Here is a 16,217-nt window from a genome sequence, read left to right on the forward strand (position 1 = left end):
TAGAAATATTTTGAAGTATTTCGAAGAAAGATACAATATATTAAAGGCATTATTATTTTTGTACATACACACATCTATATATAAATTTTGAGATAGAGTCTAGCTTTGTCGCCCAGGCTGTAGTGCAGTGGCACAATCTCGGCTCACTGCAGCCTCTACCTCCCAGGTTCAAGTGACTCTCCTACCTCAGCCTCCTGAGTAGCTGGGACTACAGGCACGTGCCACCGCACCTGGCTAATTTTTGTATTTTTTGTAGAGACGGGGTTTTGCCATGTTGCCCTGGCTGATCTACGAACTCCTGACCTCAGGTGATGCACACCCCCTCAGCCTCCCGAAGTGCTGGGATTACAGGCGTGAGCCACTGCAGCGGGCTTACATACATATGTGTGTGTGTGTGTATGTGTATGTATATATACGTATATGTATATATAAGTTTGTATGTATGTATATGTATGTGTGTATATATATATATAATCTTAATGCTAATGTTTTCCTATTCTGTGATTACTTTCAAGTTTCTAAACATTGGACTGAAGTTATTTATGTTTTTAATGCCTGGGCTACATGTAGACGCACATAGGTCATAATAGTCTGTGATGTATGCATTATCCTGGGGGAAGAGTGCAGGGTAACGAGATGAGTTATACAATTCACAGTCTGGTAGATAATGACCATCAGACAGAGAAAAAAATGTAGCATTCAAAATCAATATTTTAATTAGATCATTTCATATTTTTAGAGGGGTCATTTTTTACAGAAAAAAAATATAAATTGTTTTCCAACTCACAAAGGACAAAAAAATGAGACCCTTGGGAAATGAATTCTTCACAATGCAGCTCTCTAACTGATCTGTTTGGAATTCTTTCTTGTACCATGTTGATGCATGCTAATTGGAAGGTGTTTTTAAGTAGAATCAGCTTGGATCACAATTGATTGGATGCGGTATAGCTGGCCTGCCAGATCTGGGAGGAAAGTATGTATGAAAGCTCTAGCTTTACAAGTCCCACTAAGAGAGCATTCATTCGGATGAGGCAGAACACAAATCTAGAGCTCCAGGGATGACACAGCCCTTGGCAACCTTTCAGAAGTGACACACCATGTCTTCATTTACTCCGTCCTTACATCCTTACAGAATGGGGCAATGGATAGTGGTAGAACTTGGCCCACAAGCACTGCCGATCAGGAAGTGGCTTTTCTCAGCCCTATTTTCCGTGTTCAAAATATGCCTTATAGAAAGGTGGACTGAATAACCACTGATTTAACACACTAACTCCAGACAGCTGATGGTACACCTACACCATTCTAACTTTGTCTTGCTGGGCCATGATTTCTTTTTTCTTTTCTTCTCTTCCTTCCTTCCTTCCTTCTTAAAATTTGTAAAATTTTATTGATTTATGTATTTATTTTTTATAGAGACAGGGTCTTGCCATGTTGCCCAGGCTACTCTCAAACTCCTGGGCTCAAGCAGTCTGCCTGCCTCAGCTTCCCAAAGTGCTGAGCTTACAGGCATGCACCAGCATGCCCAGCTCCTTCTTTCTTTCCTTCTTCTTCCTCCCTCTCTTTTCCCTCCCTCCCTTCCTTCCTTCCTTTTCTCCCTTCTCTCTTTCTTTCTTTCCCATTTTAAGAAGTATGTAAAATTCAAAACGTTTCAGGAGGAGGGATTAGATGTACTGCACTTAAATTTTTTTATACCTTACACAGTATTGCTAATCTGTAAGTACAAACATGCAGTTAAAAAAAAGAATGTTTCTCAGGCCAGGCACCTGAAAATAGGGACTAATAAGATCATCATAAAGGAGAAAAAGGAAAAAAAGAGGAAAATGACCAGCCAGGCCACATTTTATAGGTCTTGTCTTTTTTCTTAGATAAAACAGAGGGCTAACCCCTGATGTGGAGGTACTAAATGCTTTCTCTATTAGACTTACTATGCGCCGTTGTTGTCTACCATCTATATTTATTAACTGCGAAATAGATGTGCCATGAGGATAATTTTGTGTCCCCAGAAATTTAACTGCTGAATTTGGTAGCATTGTAGCCTCATATTAAACAGGCCGTATTGTGCACACCCTCTGCCCCCACCCCAACTCCCTTCTTTATCTGGTATTTTCTTCCAAAAACTATTCTTTGGTAATATCCAAAGGACATGTCTTAATATTAAATGTAAATAAGTACTTTCAGAAGCGTATAGTCTATTTAATGACATTTAATAAGTTCTGGAATAGAACATTTCTTTGGCATTGTGGCATCATTGAAATGAATGAATGGTGACAAACCGTGACTCTGTGTATAACTGGGTAATTCAGTGTAGAATTGTCTATTTTTTTCCCCAGAGGAATGTGTCGCTTTTGAATCTAAAATTGACTTTAAATTTCCAGTTACTGGGAGTTTTGCTGAGAGACTAGGGTTATGCAGAGATTGTGCAAAACAAGTTTACTATATGAAAAAGATAATTACCTGTTTACCAAGACCCAATTTTGGATTATTTTCATGGGAATTCACTGATTCTTGGGTAGGGGAAAGTGAGATTGTTATAGTTTTAATTAAATTACACATTTACATTTTCAACAATTGTTTTTAACTGAACACCTACTATGTGCTGTACAAAGCACTGGAATTGTAGCATAAGTAGGAGAGGAATTTTCCCTCAAAGAACTTGCAAACTAGCAGGTGGCAGACAGTAATAAAAGCTGATACAGAGAAACAAGCAAAGCAGAAGCAGCAATTGCATGAAGCTGAGTCCTGGAAGGCTGCCTGTAGGGGGCAGTATGTGGTCTGGCCTTAAGGACAAACGGAATTTTCACCAGGTAAGACTGTGGCGGGGGCTTTTCAGGAGGAATGAATAGGAAGAGTAGAGAAGGTTGTATAGCAGCAGGTGGCTTTGTTTGGCTGGAAAACACTCCAAGTGAAAAGGCACTGTGAAGAATGGAAGAGCTACTGAGGAACCAGCCTATGGAGTTTGGCTGTCTCTCTTAGTCACAAATAAGGAGATGTTATTGGTTTTTGTCAAAAGAACAGGATGATCACATCTGTGCCTTAGGACACTTTAGATGGGATAGAACAGGTACAGGGGATGTGGTGGGGGAAGAAATGACTCGATTTCAAATAAATCAAATAAATTACTTTGATGTTTATATGGTGTCTTAGTTCATTTTTTGCTACTTGATACCTGATACTAGGTAACTTATAATGAAAAGAAATATATTGTCTCACAATTCTGGAGGCTGGGAAGTCCAAGTTTAAGGGGTCATCTTCTTGCTGTGTCATCCCATGATTGAAATTGTCATCCCATGATGGAAGGCAAACGGGCAAGAGGGAGCAGGATGGGGTGAAACTTGCCCTTTCATACAGCACCAGTCCCACCTCTGAGAGTGCAGCTCTCAGGGCTTAATCACCTCTTAAAGGTCCCACCTCTTAATACTGGTGCAATAGCAACTAAATTTCCACACGAGTTTTGGAGGAGACAAACATTCAAACCATAGCAGATGGATTCAATTCCAGCTTATTAAAGAGTACTGTATGGTGAAGAAATGCAAAAAAAAAAAAAAAAAAAAAAAATTAAGAGGTCTGAGGTCTACCCCTAGCTTTGCTACTAATTCATTTTGTGTCAGGATGAGTCACTTTACATCACTGATCCTTAATGTTCTCATCTGTTTAGGAGAGGGAGGTGTGTGGATTACTCTATTACTAAGGTGATTTGAATGATCATGTATGATAACTACATCCATCATTTCCTCCTTTGGTATTTTTATGTCAAAATTTCCAAACTGATTTAAACAGGATATTTAGGGTTATTTATTTTTTTTGGCCACATTCAAAAACAATCTGTCTCCCTTGAGATGGCTACAGAGCATTTAACTGTCAGATTTCCTCTCATTCCATCTTAAAATTTGTCACTTAAATATTTTATCAAGGAAAAAGAGAAGGCAATGCTCTACTGCCATCATGTCTCTATAATTTATAATCTCTAAACTTTAGAGTCTACGTACTTCTATGTGCTGGGAAAGTGTTCTTAAGAATAACTAGTAGCTTTGGAAAGTGGGGAGGTGTGGCATGAGGGACATCTGGTCCAAAGTAGAAGAGTGAAATAACTTATTTTTTTGTCCAGGCCTTGGCTTAGATAAGCCTCTGCCTGCAATTTGATTTAATCATGGCTGTACTGTTAAAGGGCAAAGCGCATTTTCTAAAAGAAGCCTTCAAAGATGCCTTTGATTGCTTTTTCAAGATGGAGAAATATTACCAAGGTGAAAATTATGCAGGGCAAATATACATGAATAAAAGTGTTATAATGGAAGTGACTTCTATAAAATACTCAGTGCTTAGAAAGAAAGAAATGAGAATTCTGTCAATCAACCAAGTGACTACATATTTGGAAATGTCTGTAGGAGATTCTGTGTTTGTTTTTTTTAAAACTTTTGGTCCAGATGTTTATGTATGGTTTCTACATTTTATTATTTGATCTTCATTTTATGTTTATTTTATATGGAGATCTTTTTTCACCAACTCGTATGGTCTACTAAGAAAACCAATCCTTTCTGGACTAGCAGGAATTTGACACAAAGACAGAACCATTGAATGCAGTGATTCTCAACTTTTTATACTCTACCATCTTAACCAAGAGCTTGTCAGTGCAGTCTGCAACCATGCTTTTTCACAGTCAGATGTTTTCAATTTATCTTCCAATATGATGTTGACTCAAACATTTGGCAGATTTATAATTTCTCCATTCTCCCCTGCCACTCATTCTCAAGATTTAGATTTTCTCATTTAGCAGTTGTAACAGCGCTTCACCCTTTCTATAAATCTTCATGAAGTTTCTAAATCCAGTGCCACGCAAATTGAGAGTTACATTATCTTTTGAAGAACTGAGCGTTGCATTTTATAGTTCTGTGTTAATTAAGCCTCTGCCTGAGGGAGTGAGCAGGTATGTTTCCACTTTTTAACTTACAATGCACACAGCCTAATTCTCCCCACTGAGGAACTTAGTTGGGACAAGCAAGGTCTTCTCATCCCAAGTCTTGCCTGGGATCCCTGACTCTGGCCTGAAGGCAGGAGCAATAGCTCCCTGACATTCCATTTTTGCCTTCTTCCCATTCCTGTGGCTGTGGTATGGGTAGAACCCATTTCTGCCTCTGCCTCTGTGAGGGTAGAAGCTTCCTGGCCTGTCATCTTTATCCCTTCCATGACTTCTTCTCCATCCCCATTCAGCCACCGAGAACCTCACCTACCTCTGAGCTCCTCTAGCACAGATCAGTTCCTGTGCCCAGCAATTAATCATACTCTGCATTGTCCCTGCTTCATGAATGTTGGGTCTGATGTTGACTATTAAGCTATCAAACTCCCAAAGATGGAGAGTATGTCCATATTATATTAGAGTTATTCTGTTATGTATCTCAGCATTTTTTACAATGATGGTCACAGATAGATAAACCCTAAATACATGAATGTAGAATTGCTCAACAAATTAAAAAAAAAAAAAAAAAAAAAACAGGAGTAACTTCACTATTCCCACATCTGCTGCCAAATCCACCCTCTCTGGAACTGTTCCTAACACACCCAAATGGAGGGGCTTGGAGGTGTGTTCAAGTTCCTTGGAAGTCTCTTAATGTATGTGCGTATGTCTGTGTGTGTGTATGTGCGCATGTGTGTGTGTCTGTGTGTGTGTGCATGCTTGAGGTTAGTCTTAGGGGTGTCTTTGCGTAAGGTACATGCTTAGAAAAATGACTGTTCTGTGATCATCTGGCACATTATGTCTATACTTAGGGGTGTAGACTCCTTATGAGTCTTTTTGTAAAGAGATGCCTGACAACCCTACAGCATCTCTCAAAGCAAAAGCATCCCTGCGGTTGGCCACCAACTATTACGTGACCTTGAGCACATTTCTGTCTCTTCATCTATTAAGAGACAAGTTCTCATCTGAAAGTTTAAAAAGTGGACTGGGTGACTCCATGTTTCCTTCTAAATTTGGGTCCTGAGTACTAGGCTGTTGCTGCTATTGTCTCCACCCTTCTTCAGAAATTTAGCAAAATGCACATGTCATGTTGGCAGCATCGCCCAAGTTCCACTCTGATGTCCAAGGGCAGAGTGGAGCGGCACACCCTGGAGCTGCCTAGGTGTTCTTGGCTGCCCCTTCCCCCTTTTTCCCTCCTTCTTCCTGCAGATAGAAGATGATAGTGCCGTTCTCTGTGTTCCCACATTGTTTGTTGACCTCTGCTCCTCCTGTGTCATAAACATAAGCTTCAAAGCTGAACAGCCCTTACCCCATCTTGTCTCCTCGGGAACATGTAGTGTCCAAGGAGATGATGCAGGAGAGGCTTCTGTGTCCTGGTGGAATGGCAGGACCAGCTATGATCCTAAACCATAAGCACCTGGTTGGGACCTTGGGTCTTGTTTCTGCCTTTCCTAAGCAGAAATTCAACTAACATTTAATGACCATCCTCAAATGTCGAAAGTTATACTTGGCAAGAACAGGAATATATGAGAAGCAAACCTATCTTACAGAAACTCACCACGTGGTTACAGAGTGAGACAAGGCAATGTGAAAATGTAGGGTATATGGAGGTCTACACCAGACGATCATCTCTGGAGAACTGGCATCATGTTTGACAGACTGTGGGAGACCACAACATAGACTTTGAGACCAAAAATCAGCCCTATGAAAATGGGACTCAGATCCTTGAAAGAAGAAGATAGAAGATGACACTAACCTCAGATAATCACTAGGTAAGACAACTCACCTTGAAGCTGTCTGTGTAGGACCTGAGATGGCTTTCAGCAAACAGACTGAAAGACTGGTTTTGGCTGGGACTCTGGTTGGTTACATATGAATTATGAATTTAACCTGTTTAACCCAGTCTAGAAAGCTTGTCCTGAGATCCCGAAGACAGATTTCTAAGAAGATGAGAGTGTGGCCACACTCTGGTGAACGTTTTACCTGAATTATAACCTTAGTTGGGAAATAGCCCTCTCCTGCATCAGCTATAATTTTGCAGGAGTGGAACTCAAGCAGAAGTCATTAATGCAGCTCATGATCACTGAGATAGGCAGTGGAGCAGAAATGGGTTTCACCAGTGAAAACTTTCCATGGTGTGGCAGAAACTCCAGTGCCCCAGGCTACATCCCTTACCCTTCCCACTTTCCCACTTTAGTGAATAAGGGACACTTTCCAACCATCAACCCTTGCCTGAGAGCTTTGTTTGTTTGTTTTTGTTTTTTGAGTCAGAGTCTCATTCTGTCACCCAGGCTAGAATGCAGTGGTACAGTCTCAGCTCACTGCAACCTATGCCTCCCGGGTTCAAGCAATTCTTGGGCCTCAGCCTCTGGAGTGGCTGGGATTACAGGCATGTGCCACCACACCCAGCTAATTTTTGTATTTTCAGTAGAGACAGGATTTCACCATGTTGGCCAGGCTGGTTACGAATTCCTGACCTCAGGTGATCTGCCTGCCTCAGCCTCCCAAAGTTCTGGGGTTACAGGCATAAGCCACGATGCCTGGCCTGTTTGAGAGCTTTTGACTGGTTTGTCCACTGGTGCAGCAGGCCCGAAATGCCAGGGAATTAATTTCTATTTCACAAGAGCTCTCAACCCATACTGATGGGGTTAGGGTGTCAATACCCTCCTTTCCCACCTCTCTGGTTGTGTCCTCTGAAATGTATGTTTCCTGGAGTTCTCCTGGATTTCCCCAGAAGGACTAAACTTCAGTTGCCCACAGTGGTAATTTGCTTCTTGGTAATATATCTTTACTGACTGCCTTAGTTTCCCTGTCTCACATTCCGTGCCCCCCACACCAGCGTTTCCTGTGATTGTCTCCCAATTAAACTACTTGTACCCTAATCTTTGTCTCAACATCTCCTTCTCCAGCAAGTGGAAGAAACTCAAGACAAATCCTCAGCAAAAAGTTGTGAGATACCTGGAAGCAGGTGGGCACAAGAACGGATCATACCTTAAAGCCATGGGATGCCCAGTGATTGTGGGTTGGAGACTCTGCGCTGCAAATGGCTTCTGTTACCGCCATGATTTTCACCTTTGCCACTGCTTCCCCTTCCATTGGAAGGCATGACCTAGAGAAGCAAGGGTGCCAGAAAGTGTACACAGGTTATTATGGTACTGTCAGAAGGGATGAGGTAGGACAGGAAGAAGCAGCTATCTTGGTTGTATGCCTGCTGCATGCTTGGCTGGACTGGCTGGGGAGAGAAAGTAAGGTGGATTCTTAGTACAGTACCATTTCTCTACTAGTATGTCCCTGTCACAGCTGTGATTTTTTTTTTTTACCTGTACGGCAAACCTGTTTACAGGACAGGGTTGGCAGTTTCTTTCACCCCAGACTTTCCTAAAGCTTCCACATCCCTTTAGCTTAGAGGGGTCTGTCTGGGGAAGTGGGTCCTCAGAGCCATGAACCCCCCTAGACAAAAATCTCGGGGCATTTGGCTTTCTCAGCTCTTCCTCTCCCAGTGTTCTCCTCTTGGGACTTTCAGTTCTGTACTTAGCTTGGATATTTCTTGTATGAGTTATGCTATAAAAATAAACTGGTGATGCCAACAATAAGAAACGCAGACTAAAAACATGGCAAAATCAAATTGATCCATTTTTTCTGTTTAGAATTCTCCTAAATCTTATTGGAGGAAAATTATTAATAACCTTCTGTTCAGTAGCTTCCATGATGCCACACCCCCAGGTCTCCTCACCAGCTATGGGTAACCTTTCCTTCAGTTAGTTACTCTTTCATTCCTGTAGGTATTTGCTTTTCTTTCTAAGGCAGAAAACCCTGACAAGTGTGTTTGGGCAACTCCCCCCTGCCCCAGTCTGCTGGGGCTATCGATTCCGCATGGCCTGCTTCCCGCTCCTAAACCTGGTTGATTGTAGGCAGGATGTCTGAGTTCCAGTCATCACTCTGCGCTACCACCCTGGAAGGTTGGGCCTCATGTTCCACGTCAAATTACTGCCCTCACTGCCTAGCTACTGAGGACACAGCTTTCATATTCTGGTTAATTAGGGTTGAACAGAATTCATAAAACAGCAGGTATGGGGGCTGGAATCTGAGAAGAGCAAGGGAAGTCAGTCAAAATTGATGTATTAACACTGCTGCTTCCAAACAAAATAGGTTTCATCAGTACTACTTCCTAGATCTGCAGCCTTCAACATCAACATGAGGTGGAAATGTTAGTTGGCATTCTACACCTGGCTTACCAACTGAAAATTGAACATAACTTTGTTTAAAAAAAAATAGAGGGAAAAAAATGTTTATTTTTGAGCATTATCATTATCCTTAAAGATGTCAGAAATGTGGGCTTATCTAGCTCTTTTGTCTGTGACACCCTAGGGTCATAACAACAGATAAGATAAGATCTCATGTTTTCTCATTCTGTCCCAAGGGAGGCAAAGAACTGTCTGATTAGGATATTTTATAGGTGTGTTGCCAGTGGTGCAGAACAACCAAGCCACTCACCAATGTCACATAGCCAAGTTAGTATTTCCATTGAGGGAAAATATAAACAAAGAATATTGTGAGACTTTTACATTTCCATGACTTAGATTCTTTGAGTACCATGCTTTCAGGGTCATTGAATTGGATTTTTCAGTTGTGAATAACAATTATTTTCTAGAGCAATGATAACCAATTAGAAATTTATATAGAGATTTAAAAATATTTTTACTGTCAATATTAATTCATTATTTTAAATAATATGTTATTCCTGGTTTATGGTTGTTAGTAAATTGCTGTGGTTTGAATGTTTGTGTCCCGCCTCCAGATTCATATGTTAAAATACTAACTTCTAAGGTGATGATATCAGGAAGTGGAGCCTTAGGAAGTAATTAGCTCATGAGGGGAGAGCCCTTGTGAATGGGATTGGTGCTTTTACAAAAAAAAGACCCCAGAGAGACCCTTGTTACTTCCACCACGTGCGGACATAGCAAGATGACGTCATCTCTGAGGAATCAAGGCTCACCAGGCATTGACTGCCAGCATCTTGAATTCGGACTTCCAGCATTTAGCACTGAGTGAAATAATGTTCTGTTGTTTATAAGCCACCAAATTCATGGTATTTTGTTATAACAGCCCAAATGGACTAAGACAGTAATTATAAATATGTAAGAACATATTTGAACTTTTACAAGTATATGTGAATTTCACTGACCTGGAATTGTATACCAAGGACCTAGGGCATTAATATAACAGTATCTTATGACTGTAGAATTTTTTCAAATGACAAAGTGCTTTTGCATACATTTCACGTTCAAATATATTGTATTATTTTAATTGTGTAAAGACAAATAGTAAAGGATAGAGTGATAAAGCCGACCTGTTGGTAACAGGTAAAACCAGGTCTCTTTCCGTATCCCTCCTTCTGTATCTCATCACCCGCTCTGGTACTTGACGTTAAGAAATTTCTCATTCAACAAACCTGAGGATTCTTCACACTGGTAGAAACTGGATTCCTGTTATTTGCAGTTGTTTCTAGGATCAGAAATGAGTTCATATTTTAGTTGTTAAAGTTGGCCCAAATGTCTACCACTTATGCCTGGTTTACTTGTCTCCATACTAGTAAGGCTCATACAGAACTTGATAACTGTTAACAGCACTGTCTCCCAGCTTTGCAGTACTCTCTGAAATAATAAGGAAAAGAAATGTATTAAGGCTCTAGTTATCAAGCACCTGAAATCAGGCCCCAAACCAAACCAGCTTGTTTTTCAGTCAAAACATGATCACACCTGTCAGCAATTTTCAACACATCATATTTTCAAGGGTAAGAAAAATATGTTTTTAACTTTCAGTCCAATAGTCACAGAGGTAGGCTGATGGAAGTATAGCAGTATAATTAAACGTTTGTGGTAGATGAGGTTAAAAATAGTCATTCATAATTTTTAGACCCTGACTCAAAACTCACACCCATTTATGACATCCTTCCGGATTAACTGTGTACATTTAGAACACATGTGTTTAGCCCTCTACTCTTTACTGGTGCTTTAATCCACATTATATTCCTTTGCCCTGGCTCATGCATGAGCTACTTCCAATTGTTCCAGAGTTATTTTGCTCTAAGTCATCTCCTGGAAGGCTAGAATCACAGCTTTACATTTTTTTCAATCTTCCCTCCTCCCAGAAAAAGGAAATACTGAAAAGGAATAAACAGAGAATCTGCAGTTAGAAGATGTGGGTTAAAGTCCCAAGTTGACTGTTCACTAGCAGAGAGAAGGTGGGCTCTTGTTATTTAGCTTTTCTTTAAAGAGCCTTGTCTTTAAAATAAAAAAATTATAATATATTCCTCCCTTACAGCCTAGTTGTAAAGATTAAATGAGATGGTGTATGTAAAACACTCAATCTCATGCCCAGAACCTTACAGATCTCGTGTAAGGGTCATCTGTTTGTTGCAAGATTACCCATGTACCCTGCACTTGGTAGACACTTGGCACATAAATGTTCACCCCACATGTGCACCCTGGGCTTAGCCATCTGCAGACATGGTTTCTTTGTCACTTATGGCCTTTCTCTTAACTAAGGAAGAACTGCTTTGAACCATTTCAGAATAAGAGCCATCTTTCTTCTTGTAATTCAGTTGCTTTACAAGTGGGTCATCTATCTACTGGCTCCTGAAGGCATTTGATCTTCTCAAGAGAATGCGATCATGTCAATGAAGTAAGAAAGAAGCCACTGCTGTCCAAATGGCAGCCCACACAAGACTCCATCTTTTTAATTACTAGGTGGTTTGCTGGTATAATTGCCCAGTAATTGCCTGAACTTGTGTAGCAACAAAGTGTGTTTATAAGTTATCAGCCGTGCAATAAATGCCCCACTAATTCACAATGGCCAGGGTTTTGAAGGTTTGATTGCCAGTTGCCTTGATACGGGGCTAAAAGTGCTTGATACAGTTATCTTCAGTGCCTCCTTGAAATATGTTTCTTCTTGTATTCTTTCTGTGCACATTCTAATCATGGCCTAAAGTCATTTACTTGCTTCTCTGTTCTATAAATCCCAAGTAAGTTTTACTTCAGCAAGTATGTAAAACAGTTCGCTAACATACTGAGGTTTATTCATCTATTTCTTAATAGTGTATTAATTAGAATAGACTCAAGCTAAACAGAAAGAAGAGTAGACAGTGCTGAGTAGGCAATGCCTGCTTGTGTTTCTGTGACTTTAACATGACTATACGTTAGAGACATTGTCGGGATGTATCATTAGGGTTAGACATAAGAAAGTTGTTAAGTAAAGACTAGTCAGAATGAAACATCTCAGAATTTTTCACTCTTTATGCACTTAAGTATGGTTGTTAGAATGACTTATTTCTGATAATAAATTGTTTTTTGCCAATAGAAGCCATTGACTTTGGGGGCATCAAAATGTGGTTTTGAAATTGAACATTAACAGCACCTAGTCTTTATGATCAAGTTAAACTTTTGGGGATGTTAAATGTATAATGTAGTAGAAAGTTTGGAGAAATATTTTGAGTCTAGGCTCTCCCATTTGCAATTTCTGTGACAATTTACTTCAATTAATTATGTCCTAGCTTCTTCATCTAGGAAATGATGAGTTTGGAAAAGATTGGTGATTTCCATAGAAAAATATCTGTGAAGCCCTGGAGCTCACATTGGGCAAAGTTCTGGTCCCTCCCTATGGGTCTCAATAAGTAGAAAGGGACCTACTTTTATGTGTCTGGCATACTGGCTTTCAAATTCATTTTTTGTAAAGTATCTGCTAAGTTGAATTGAAATACCACCGGACTAGATGATCACATTGTCACTCTGAGTTCTCACCTTCTTCAGAACTAAACTTTCACTCTAGAATGTTTAAGATTGTGAGACTCTTGGTTTGCTCCCTATATGCACCCCGAAAGAAGGCAGATTCATCCTTCCCTGGGCGCAGCCCCACCAAGGTCAGCTTGGGCGTACTGCACGGTCTGGTTGCTGGAAGCCTTGAAGCTTAGCTTTCTGGTTGCTACCCTTGGTTCCTATATATCGTGGTCAGGACCTAAAAACAGTCCTCAGGGGCTGAGTAACTTCAGTCTAATGCATGTGCACAAATGGCAGCAGAGTGGGCAACCATTGAGTTGTCTACGAACCAAAGAAGCTGGAGGACCCATAGCCCTCCCCTCTCCCACAAGGTAGCATCATTTACTTAGATACCAGTTCTAACGATACCACCTCTCTCCCGGGAAGGGAGGAAGAAGGCAGAGGTATCTGAAAGCCCAGCATTTGCCCTCGGCTAAACATTCATTAAAGAGGCTGTATAAATGATCAGATGCAACTGGGCTTGAAATTGGTGGGGCTCTAAATTATTTCCCTACTCCAATCAGTCAGTGAACCCTCAGGAAAGAAACCATCATTTTTACAGACAAAACAAAGAGTGTGTCTCATGTGTGTGCACATTTGAGTCATGTTGAGAATTAAATTTGTGAGCTCACTGTACTTAGAAACTGTTAGAGCATTTTGCTGACGACCATCTATTCTCTGGAGTTTGAAGGACTCCTTTGAGTTGTTCAGGCCTATCCTTCCTGTGTGTCCTCACCTCCATAGCAGAAAGCACTTTCTCTTGCTTTTTCCCACTCTAGGAGCGAGATTGATTTTCAGCATGTATGTTTTATTTGGGCCCCTAACGGGTAACATTACCCGAGAGGCTCCTTTTGCATGGATGTCGTTGTGCCTCCCTTATGCATGTGTATTGGCTGCATGGGGGATTTGCTCACTCTGGCCTGTGAACAAGACAGCAATGGGTCATTCTCCTCCAAGCAACAGCACAAACTAGACTGAGCATGACGGGTCATTCTCCTTCTTTGGGAACTGGGTGTCCTGCCAAGAGCGGAAGAGAGCTCCCCACACACAGGTATCCCACCACGCTGTGCCTGGCTCCCTGCCCCCTCCCCTCTCCTCTTCCCAAGAACATGTCCACACTTACCTTGGTGCCAGCAAGGGCCTTGTTCTTCGACACAGCCACGGTGTTCCTCACAGGTTAATGCGATTGTAAACACTGAGTCACTGCCAGAGAGCTTAAATGCTGAAGGAACAGCAAGTGGTGAAAAGATGACCTCACAGCCTGTGGCTGCCAAGTGGAAGCATCAGACATTGCTTCTGGCAGGCAACACGGCAGAGAGACAAATGGTATAGAGGGGCTTTTGAACAATGATCTCCCCAAGAAAGAGCCACCCTCTCCAGTGTGCCCCAAATGGTTAGGCTGCAGGTGGTGGTCATGATGAAAGCCACAGGGGCCAGATCTCCACCCCAGCCAGGATGACTGCAAGGAGAACTGAATCCCCTCCTTGTCCTCTCTGAGTGTTTATACTTGGAGAGAAATTGCATTTGCTAAGTTGTGTTGCATTGGTGGGTGAGGGTGGGCAGGGAGCAAACTTTTGTAAACTGTACTCAGGGATTTCTTTGAAATATCCTAAAGGACTGCCTTTAAAAAGATGCATGTGGTAAAACAAAATAAATAAATAAATAAAAAGGTAGTAAAAGATCTTGTCATGGAGTTTGCCTACTGTCAGAGGAAGATAAAGCTTAGTGGTGCTGTCTCTATTATTGTCTGTACAATTACAAAGCAATTACATTACACACTAGATGCTCAACCTGTGTCATGATGAGTAGAGGGCAGTAGACAGAAAAGCGAGACAAGGAGTACAAAGGGATTTTTACTTTCAAGGTGCTCAGAATCTATAATAGTTCCAGAATAGTAACTAACTCATAAACAACCAAGTAACATGGTATGGTTCTCATTATCACATAGACTGAAAACCCAGGAAGTGTTCAAAAAGGATGTGGAGGGATAAGAGCTGGATTTCAAAGAATGGCTGGATGTATGTGTGTGTACATATGTACGTGTGTGTACATACGTACATGTGTGTATGTGTGTGTGTGTCTGTGTATGCATGGTGTGTAATGCTTTCAGTGTGAACATGGTTAGCTATTTAGGATTGCTGGGGACACTGGCTCTGACCAGCTACAATCTAGCATAAGTGAAAGAAGTATAATAAACCAAATGTCATAAACAAAGTATAATTTAAAAGCTCTGTTTTTCAAATAAACAAAGTTCTCCAATCAAAGTTTTGAAAGTGGAAATACTTTCTTCCCATAACCTCTAAGTGCTTTGTTTTTATTATTATAGTTACCTGGTTTATGATGAAGGGAAGATTTCTGCGTTTGGATCATATCTTACATATTAGTAACTACAGCTTGGGCTTTTTTTTTCCTGCAACCAGATTTAGAAAAAAATAAACAGGGGGAAAATATATACATCTGCTGGTTGAGAGGTTTTTCTCTTTCTTCTCCTTCTTCCTGAGCCCCAGGCTTCTCTCTCTACTCTCTCTTCCTCTGGAGGAGTTAGTGTGCAATTTAAAAAATCATCTGAACTACCTTCCTTTCTTCATTGGCTGGCTTTTCTTCCAGTATCTCTGATCTCCCTGACTCTCAGGCCCCAGGCCTCTCCAAGCTGCATGGCTGGGGGTTCCTGGCGTGCTCTATAGCCCAGGATCTATGCACAGTCTTTGTACTTACGTGGAAAAAAAGAAAAAGAATTGAGACACACTGTCTTATGAGGTAGATGTGGTTAGGGATGGAGATGGGCAGAATCAAGGACTATGGTTTGTGTGTGTGTATGTGCGTGTGTGTGTGTGTGTGTGTAAATCTCCATTTCCTTTTCTCCCTCTTCTCAAATCCAGAATTATTTCTTGCCCTTACTGAACCATATAATCCTAATTTTACAATAAAACTATTTGCCTTAAATAGTTGTCTCTTACTCTAGACTTAATCCCATCCCCAAAGTAGGGGAAAGTAGGGAAAACTGCTTTTCCTGCATAATTTGTAACTAGGATCACACACACATACATACACACACACACTTTTTCAGATGTTTTAATACAGTAAATGCCACTGCCTATTGAGAATTCAGGGAATTTTTTTTATAATATCAGTCTAAAAGTAAAGTATTTTATTGGGTGATGAACTTAATTCTTAGGTCCAGCTTCCTTTACTCTCATTTCCCTGTTCACTATCTCTTTCTCACTTTTTCCAGAATCATTGGCATTGCAAGGAAGTAATGATATGTGGAACCCCCAAAGAGCACACTGTTTTTTTTTGTTTTTGTTTTTTTTTTTTTTTTTTGAGACTGAGTCTTGCTCTGTCGCCCAGGCTGGAGTGCAGTGGTGCGATCTCGGCTCACTGCAAGCTCCGCCTCCCAGGTTCACACCATTCTCCTGCCTCAGCCTCCCTAGTAGCTAGTACTACAGGCGCCCACC

At 41.0% G+C, this 16,217-nt stretch overlaps 1 long non-coding RNA gene across 1 annotated transcript in view; it reads right to left on the minus strand.

Moving 5' to 3' along the window:
* The window catches only part of LOC129060154 (uncharacterized), a 39,530-nt gene extending 25,560 nt beyond the window's left edge, over positions 1 to 13,970 (minus strand). Inside the window, exons 1-3 of the long non-coding RNA XR_008526605.2 lie at positions 13,886 to 13,970; positions 10,401 to 10,602; positions 7,940 to 8,057 (exon numbers count right to left, since the gene is read on the minus strand). This is a non-coding gene — a long non-coding RNA (uncharacterized LOC129060154). The remainder of the gene's footprint in view (positions 1 to 7,939; positions 8,058 to 10,400; positions 10,603 to 13,885) is intronic.
* Positions 13,971 to 16,217: the final 2,247 nt, after the last annotated feature.

The sequence above is a fragment of the Pongo abelii genome, chromosome 1 (genome assembly GCF_028885655.2).
Source record: "Pongo abelii isolate AG06213 chromosome 1, NHGRI_mPonAbe1-v2.0_pri, whole genome shotgun sequence".
Lineage (NCBI taxonomy): Eukaryota > Metazoa > Chordata > Mammalia > Primates > Hominidae > Pongo > Pongo abelii.